Genomic DNA, 10,097 nt, shown 5'->3' on the forward strand with positions numbered 1-10,097 from the left:
AGCTGGAAACCACAGACTGTTTATTAAAATGGATGTGGTCAAATGAAACTCCGTTTTGAAGCGTCTGGATTCTTGATTTGAACGGTGCCAGGTTAGCTTCTGACACCACAAACACTAACAGGCACCAACTGTACTAGACCAATGGTTCTCAAACTTTTTATACAAAGTACTATTGAGCTCTCAAAGTAACACCATTTATCACAAGCGTTAAAGGAGGCAGATTTATAGCGGTTTGTGAACTTAGATTAAGATGGAGCTAGAGATAAAGTGACTGTAATTATTGTTATTGAATGTATTATTATTTATTTAATTTTCTACTCACTCCGATCACATAGTAATAATAGTATTCTGATAATTGTATTCTGATTTTCCTCCAAGTACCACCCGAGGAAGCTCTGGTTGTACACGTACCACAGTTGCAGAGGTGGAAAAAGTACTCAAATATTGTACTCAAGTAAAAGTACCAATACGTTGATGGAATATTACTCAACTATAAGTAAAAGTAGTAATCTGAAAATGTACTCAAGTAGAAGTAAAAAGTAGTTCATTTGAAATGTACTTTAAGCGAAAGTTACTTAGTTACTTTGCGTGGGGTGTGAGGGTAGTAGAAATATGACAAGGGGTCAGAAATCCAAAAATATTTTGGAGCTCACGCGCCCGGCGCGACACAGGATATGACATCACTTTTGTGCTGGTGCTAATCACATCATCATTCATCTGGTTCTGGTGTATATTTTCCCCCTGTAGGACTTCATTGTGCTGAATTTTTATTTTTACTCAGTAACGGATAGGATTTATGAAGTAACTAAGTACAATACTTGAGTCAATACGTACTCAAGTAAAATACAAAATCCTGATTTTAAATTGTACTTAAAAAATAAAAAATACACAAAAAAAGGATTCAATAGTAACTTGAGTACATGTATTTAGTTACTTTCCACCTCTGCACAGTTGTTGATACCAGTTGTCAATCACACTCACGTGCTGTATTTTATCCTCTATTTTCCTTGAATTATAAACATTATTTATAAAATTGGCATCATGTGAGATTGAAGAACACCTTTAATTAACTCCTTAAGAAAATATTTACGGTTAATAAATCAAGTTAGACATAGGCTCATTTTTCCCTTTCATTCAAAAATAGTTATTTTTGCAACTAATGACGTAAACCCCAGTGACTAACTGCTATTCCATGCTACATCCTAGGCATCACATTTCAAACCTGAAGGCGAGGTCCACTTTTTTGATGGAAAAGTCCAGGATTATTAATCTGAGTTTCGCAAAAGGAACTTGTTTTTGATAAGATTTGCTACAGGAGATAAAAGGTTGGGGGTCTCAAACCAATCATCCAAACCAGATGAGGTTCTTTATAATAACTTAGTATGTGTTTGAACTATAGCGTTATTACAATAATTTGGGATTTGATATTATGTGTGTTTGCCTCAGGGATTATATACTTATACTCCGGAGATCCATGTCACCTGTTCCCCTCGGTGCAGTAGCTGCTTCCCCCGCGGTGCGGTTGTGATGCGACTATTGTTGCTGTTTAATTGACTGGGCTGTGTGTGCGCGTCGTGATGCTCTGCTGCAGACAGTGAGGTGGGGGGGCCCACTTCTTTTGGGAGTGCGAGTGTCACCAGAGCACAGGCAGCTTTGGCTCTGGCAGCCTGCCTTAACATCTTGACACAACTCAGCCAAGTAACGAGCAGCACGAGAGAGCCACAGACCTTCACGTACAGTACAGCGTTAAAAAAACTCATGCACCGCTTTGCAAGTCACATTTCAGCTTCACTTTGGATCTCGCTTTTTTCCCTTCTCTGATACGTTTTGTCTTTCTTTTCACGTACGTGTCTATTCTTCTTGAAGAATTCGACGAGGCATGAGAGATCTGGGCCGACAGTGATTGTCTGATATGTAACTAAAGGCTGTGTAAGGCAGGTTTGTTCTGCTGGATTCATCAAGCAGACAAAAGACATAATCAGATTCCTTGTCATCTCCAATATAATCTTGGTGATTTAGGTTATGCGTTAGTGAGGTTTCTGTCTCAGTCGTGTGCCTTCATCTCTTCCTGTCTCACTTTAAATATTATCCCTTAATTCCCTATCAGGATTCATGGCCAGGTCAGTGATGCATCAGCTACAGACAGCTTTAAAGGTCAAGTTTGATCAGCTACAATAGGGAATGGCTTATCATAATTATTCTGCTACTTGAGCCACTTCCTCAAAGGTTAGATTTTTTTGTCCTAACTCAGGCGTAAATACGTGGTTTTCTTCTCTAATGCTTTCAAAGTCCTCCTTAATGCAATGTTTACTCAACACTTAGCAGCGGCGTGCTACGCTCCACCGCTCTCCACTTACTCAGATGGCAGGATGTCACCGTTAATATGAGGCCAAAAAAACTAAACAAACCCCACAGTGACGCTGCCAAAGTAACAACTCCGTCTCGGTGCCTGTTGCACTTTGGGGATCATTACACACAATAAATAATTGTAGCCAAGAGGCAAATGCCGTCTGTCTGTCAGCGCTTGTGTATCGTCCTTTTTTAGTTCTGCAAAATGTAGCTCCAGTGTCGCTTTCCCTCAGAAACTCAGAAACTTAGCCACAAACACCTCGTTTTACCTGACTTGTTAAAGCCGTAGTGTGTAACTTTTTCAATATAAGCAAATGGATGTCTGTTATTATTCAAACCATTGTCGCATTAGCTCACGCAATCCTGATTCAGCCCGTTCTCTCGGTGTTTCTCGCTATAGCAGTGTTCTGTTTTCCTGTCTGTGGAGACACAAAGTGATGAGTTTGACATCACGACTCTTGGCAGGAAGTTGGGTCCACACAGTTGGTGTAGTGGTTGGCACTCATTGCCTTTGCAGCTTCTCCCTGTGTGTGTGGTAGTTTTCTCCAGGTTCTCCATTTTCCTCCAACGGTCCAAAGACATGCAGATTTGGGGATTAGACGAATTGGACACCCCGAACTTTTGCCCTATGTCAGCTAGAATTGGCACCAGCGCCCCCTCACTCATCTTCTACAGTGGATAAAACTGTAGAAGATGAGTGAGTAAGAACTTTAGGTTAAGGAATCGTCCCTGGGTCTCTGAAATATGAGCGAGGTATTGTTGAAAGAGATTTGTGTGATAGCTGGATACTGAAGCAAACGTTGAAAGATACGGAACATGGACCTGAAGCTCTGCAGGCGACAGATGTGTTGTCTCTTTCTGCCTTAATTCTCTTTCTCTTCTGCTCTCATACGCACCCTCCACCTCCCTGTCTGTCACCACCGAGTCTCCACAGATCCACAGCGTCTGTCATTCGTCATCCTTCATCAGCCTCAACAACCACCATCACATCACCACCAACCAGTATAGTCACGGTGCACATCTATGCCCTTGGCTTGGACACGTCCCTCTTGTTCAAATGCCAAGGACTCTTATAGATTCACAACAAATGAATCTGTTCAACCAGCTAATTATTTCTCCTGATAGAAATGTAACTTCAGTGATCTGATTTCTTACTTTTCTTGAAAAGGTATTTAAACCTACACGTGTCAAATATTCCTACTTTGTCAAATTATTGAGACATCCAATGATATCTCACTAAATACTGCTGATTAAATACCAAAACCAGACAATCAGATCTCACTGATGCTGTTGGCGACGCCATTGTTATATTTCAAGGTTACTGTAACTGCCATCATTCCATCTCGACTGATTGGAGGGACAGTCGATAATCCTGGAGGTGGAAGTCATTTTAGCAGCTGCGTATTAACCGAGCCTGTCAAAGCCGGCTAATTCAGGAGTGTGAAAATGGAGATGAGTGCTCGTTTGGCAGGACATCACTGATTCTCCCTGTGGACGTTTCTGCTGCTGGCAGGCGTTTGTGTGCATTTCTGTGTGTGTGTGTGAGTGTGTGAGAGAGACAGAAAGCTTAGTATCACGGTGCAGCCAGATTCTGTTTGCATCATGTGTACGTTTATATAGTTAACTGATTGAATTGATAGTTGTTTAAGCTGCTTTTCATATAATGATATATTATTACAGGATAAATCAAGGTAAGCTGAACCTCGACTTACTTTCGTGAAACCTGAGTTCTTTTCCACCACTCGAACTTTTCTAATTTAGCTGGGATTTAGCGGGAAAACCTCGGGACATTTCCAACAGAAATTACCCGGGGAAGAACTTTCCCTCGACCCCAAACTTTTACCGAAAGGAGTACCTACTCGCAACTATAGGGACTTTTCAGATTTGACAGGAACTCTAGAGGGGCGGGGCTGTGTGCTTGAAGAGCAGGTGATTGGTGGAACACGTTCTGCCGTTGTTTAAAGACCTTTAAAAGAAGGAGAAGAAAGAAGAACTAATTCATTTCAAAAATATGAGGCAAAAGAAAAGGACGGACGATGAGGTCCAGGCTCTTTTGAGCGTACTTGCCGAGGAGAAGGTTCAGCGGGACTTCATGTTGTTTTCCCAGAACTTTGAAGTGCGGTGGAAACACAAGCCACACAGATTAGCGGGAATTCTGTTCCCCAGGTAAATACTTTCCTGGGAAAGAAAAAAAAATCACATTTAAGGACTTTGGTTACATTCAGGGACACAATCCCACTGAATATGGTGACCTAAACAGCGTCTTATTTGCAGACAATGAGGTGTGGATTCTGCCAGCATTACCTCTTTGTCTTTTTTCTCCCCCCCCTATTCCTTACAATCTCACCACAATGCGTCCTTATCACTCTCCACCCTTCATACCGCTGCTTGACACTCTGACTTGCTGATGATGATCTACCTCCCATCATCTCCGTCGCACAATTGCTTCCTGTTGCGTAATAATTTATCCCTCTATGAATAGTGCACCTCTCGCTTCTTCGTCACGGAGCCTCCCGTCTTGTAGTCTTATCTGCTGTGAACTCTGCTTCCATCCTAATCATTTCGCAGTGCCGTTGTCTGGCCTTCTCTCCTCATCATTTCCTCTCCAAATCCCAAAAACTTTTTCTTTCTTGACAGCGTATATTTTAGAGGCGAGAGACACTTCCTGCCTTGGTTCTGCCACAGATTTCCAAGATGACTGTGCTAATTTCAAACCCCGACTCTCCCATCTTATTGTTTCATTATCTCTCTGTCTCGGCCCAAACACCAGCTCGTACGGAAACGGAGCAGAACAGCGGCGCCGTCCACTTATCTTTTTCTGTTTTCTTGCATTTTTGCTAAACGTTTTTTATTTTGTGTTTGTGCAACCGGCGTCTTCTACTTTTTTTTTTCCTTACTTCAGTTTATCATGATACGTAACATCTCCTCTTTTCCCAAATTATTTCTCTCACTATTTCTAAAAAAAAAAAAAAAAGTGACGAAGAGATTAAATGGAGAGAATAACTCCGAAAGTCGGGGACAACTTCAGTGACGGTGGTGACAGTGTGTGTCCTCATTAAATCATATATGCACGTTACACAAAGGCGTGTTTCACGGATTTATACTCGCTTCCTGGAGGCATACTTTCACTTTAACCATAGCAAGCATGAGTGTGAGCTTTACTTGAGGACTAAAAAAGATGATTGTGTGTTGATTTAATCCACAACGTACAAATGGGTAAAGTGAGGAAATACATTGGTGTTTGTTGTTTTCATTTATAAATATCAATTTGACACAAATCCACGTGTGGAACTCATAATATAATGTTTTTGTGTTCATTTTCTGCTCAAAATGTTTAGATTTTTACTTCCTTGCACTGGATTCTAACTTTTAGCAAGACAGGACTGCACTCGCATTCACACTTCACATCCTACACAGAAGTTTCTCTGTGCCACATGTCACCACTGCAGTGTAGAAATGTAAAAATGTGCATGCGGTGTGTGTGTGTGTCTGTGTGTGTGTGTGTGTGTGTGAGCTCCTGTTTTCTTCCCTTGCTGTGTTTTTTCTCCCTCCCGCAGAAGTCAAGTGTCTGTGGGAGTGTTTGGTCTCTAGCTCTTCAAATTGGAAGGAGATAATCACAGCGGCACAACATTCGATGCGTGGTCACCGAAACTTTTTTATTTGTTTACTTTTCATCCCCCCCCCCCCCCGACTCAGTGTGACATGTCAGAATTATTAACAAGAGAACAAAAGTCATTTATGCACTGCTACTGCTGTTATGGTAATGTTATGTCACAGCGCATGCAATCATATAAGCATATTTTTTATTTCTGAGTGGGAAAAAAGGGAATTAAACTGATGCAAAAAAAGATAATTTTGGCAATTATTTTCTTATTGTATATTACTCCAGCACTGAGATGAACCCACGTAGTTTAAAGAAAAGTTTTTTTTTTTTTTAAAATAAGAAATACTGGCTCAAGGTCAGGGAAATGGTTGCTATAGCAAAATTATTCCAAACTCACTTGCAAATTTACCAGAATAAAACTATTCTGTATAAAACAACAATGCAATGTAATCTCATGGGGATTACAATGACGAAGTTTAATATATAGTCTTATCTCTCCTTAAGAGGATGTTGATTTACTTTAATTGTCAATTGTGAGTTTTGATGGCGTTGAAATGACTACATATTCAAAATGTAAGGAACCTTTACTACACATTACAACCTGAACATGACAGGTTTATTGTAGTCTTGTTTGATTATACTTTTATTTGTACAGTACGTCAATACTGGTTTAGCAGAATTCACAATATTAGTCTTATATTTAATCTTTTTGCTTGTTTGTCTTTGTAAAGTGGTTGATAAAGGAGAGTCATATAAAACATGTTAAGATACTTATCTGATTCATCATTTTTAGAAGAGCGGCCACTACAACAGCCAACGAGTAAGAGCCAACTGTCACTTATTAATGAACAGAATTCTCACATTTCAGTCTCTCTACCAAGTTTTACAATGAGTTACAGCAGTGTTGTTAATGGAAATAGGGAAAGACTATTTAATATTGTATATCTCATCTCTTTGTCGTGATTGTAGGATTTTGCTAAACCCATGAGGAATGGTTGGCAGGAGAAGCATTAATAACATGATGAATAGGAGCCTTGGTTTGTGACTTGGTAGTTATTAGCACAGCGACATCATATAATGGGTCATATATTGTCCTTTTAGCCGGTCGTTTATCAGCGCGGATCTTTTGTCAAGACCTAATTGTCTTGGTTTTACAGCGAGCAGTGGTACGAAATGAGGAGAGGCCGACGTGATAAACATCACTTAGTAGTTGAGGGACTATTGCGGGGACAATCCTGCCGACTCTGCAGAGCAGGAGTCCTTTAAATCGGGATTATTTTTCATGGGATGCCTAAAAAAATAAAGTATACCTTTAAGGACCTGTCTGGACCAGTAGTCTTCGTGGAGACCAAAACCTGGTCCTAATTAGGCAAAAGCTCATGTACAAGAAACTGGTTAAGTTTTAAGTTAAGGTTTGAATTGTGCTGAGATGAAGACTCGTCATTAACTGGTTATGGGGAAGGATAAGGCTTTGTAAAGGCTGTCAGTGATGTGTCCTTAGAAGTGTAGCTGCACTGCATGTGTGTGTATGTGTGTGTGTGCGTGTACTTGTGAACCTGTAGAACAGGGGACTTTGGTGTCGTTACACACTCACAAAGAGGGGACTCCACGTTGAACAGGGGACATTTTTCAGGTCGCCCTGTTAGCCATGCTTTAAAATCATGTCTAAGACGCTCTGGTGAATTTTTCTTTAATATTAAGCAAAGTGGGGACTTGCAAGTGTGTGAGTGTTAAAGCCCATACTCAGCAGTGCCCCTGCTGGCTGGAGCAGGGGTTGAATGACAGGGAACAAGGAAGTGTGGAGCAGAAACTGATAAATGCACTAATTTGGCATCCACTAAATATAATCTGGCAGCAACAGTTGTTTGTTTGTGCATCGAGCAGCTTTAAATATACACCTGAATACCTTTTTATTCCCCACAAACACAAACAGGCCTTTTCTTACATAACATATACTTTCCTGGTGGAGGAGCTACTTGTTAGTGACAGAGACTGCTCACAATGGAGAGAGGTTTGACTGCAGCCAAAAAAACGGAGAGCTTCTTGCTCCACTGTGTGACCTGAGCCTGGGATTCACTGCCAAAACCCACCGGTGCAAAGCTTGTAGATTTGAAACCTGTCATTTTTCTTTTTTTTTTTGCCAAAAGAGACTCCTACACTGCAGCTGCTGAATGAATGGTTCGGATACTTTTGTAAAAATGGCAGGCAACAATTGTTAGTTTTTGTCTAATCTAATGGAAAATGGTTATTTAGGGGCAAGTTTTGATCTATTTTTTTGCATGTGAGACTACAGACTACAGACTCCTCCTCCGTCAACCCTTTCTTAGCACCTCAGGGAACTACGGTGGCCTTCAGAGACCAGAAAGAAGCTCACGGCTCTTTGTTTAAAATGCTCCCACTTCAAAACCCGGGAATGCAAGCCATGGCTTGAAACATGGTGGCACAAAATGGCAGAAAAGGCTTATTCTGATGCTAAATACACTTCATTTAAAAGCGACTACTAATGGTTATTCAATTTCTGCCAATATATGCCGGCAAATATCACATACCGGAACTTTCATCGGATTTTATTGAGCAAACTCCAGTTGCGTGAGATGTCTGCTTCAGTTGGAGTTTCTCATAATGCCTAATTAGTGGAGTTTATACTGGGAAAAATGTGCGAAAGTGGAGGCATTTTAACTGCTGGATTTTCATTCAGCCATCTGTGGGTTATCTCACTTTATGCACCAGTGCAATATTAATTTTGTCTCAGAAGTTCAGGCCAACGTGTCACTATCAGCTGGCTGTAATTATGGCTACTGTATGGTGCCATTCTGGTGATCTCTTTGAGTGAATTCTACAGATGGAATCGCTTAAAGAGGTTTTAAGAAACACTTAGAGTAAGTGGAAGTAGCCAGAAATACACCAAACCAAAAGGGGAAGCTGTTCTTTTCCTCATTTTTTTTTTCTTCAGCTCATCCCCTCCTCCTAATTTCCTGTGACTTGCATTAATGAAGTATGTTTCTGTCTTTGATCAGTGAATCTCCACTTCTCTGTGTCTGTATTCACTCTTGAGTTCTTTCCTTCACGCTCCTCTGTTCATTGATCTTCCTCTCTGCTCCTCCTCCTCTGGTCTTGCCTCCCCACCATCTCTATTAGAAGGCTTAATATTAAATAAGCACTTCCTTTTTTACCCACTCTGCTAAGGAAATTTAGACTTTATTCTCAGCGCAGATCAGCTGATACTTCCTGTCATTGTTCCACTCCGTCCATTTTATATCCTGCCTTTATTACTTTAATCTGTGTTCCATTAGCCGCACCTGTGTTAGTTATTTACTTATTTATCCCTCTGCCATATTTATTCACCAGATCACATTCCAGCCTGTTTCCTGTTTAGCCTCCAGCGTACGAAACGTGTTGTTTTCCTCTGTGATTTTTGTACCTTTCCTTATCCTCCCTGGCTGTGCACACGCCATTTTTTCTTACCAGTAAACCGATAATTGCTTTCTGAGCATCCTGCGTTTGAGCTCCAGCTGTTACAGTGTAGTCACTCTTTGGTTTATTTTAGACAGATGTCTGACTCTCTGAAAGTTGTTTACTTACTCGTTTTCTCTTCTCCAACAGCATCCATTTTGTTTTGACCTATAATTTGCATGTCTGTACACATTTCTTTTTTAACCACCCCGAAAAAACAAACTATTCCACCCCCCCCCAAAAAATACATCTTTCTTTGCTTCCCTTTAACAAGCTTGGTCACAATGTTATATGCCCAGCAGATGTCTTCCCACATACTGGTGCTCCTCCACACGCTGTGTCAAAGGACTTCCTGTGTCACTTCATAGGTTTCTCACCTGTTGGAAGACTTTATTTTACTCTGCACTTCTGTCACTTGACTCAAAGTTTTTACTCTACAAAAGATACGTTCATTGCATTCTTTTATGGAATAAAACATTGAGACATGATCAGCGAGGCACAATCAAGACACAACAATTATTCACCTTTTCGTTGCTTATGATTAGTTAGAAAATGATATATATGATTTTTAAAGGCGCCATATTTAAGAATGTGGCCAAAAACTGTTACTACACTCAAATTCAAAATACCAAGGTCTTTTAGATGTGTTTTCAGACGTAACTGGCAACCCGTGGTTGCGCGGCAGCAGAGA

The sequence above is a fragment of the Microchirus variegatus genome (assembly GCF_963457635.1).
Source record: "Microchirus variegatus genome assembly, chromosome: 16".
NCBI classification, from domain to species: domain Eukaryota; kingdom Metazoa; phylum Chordata; class Actinopteri; order Pleuronectiformes; family Soleidae; genus Microchirus; species Microchirus variegatus.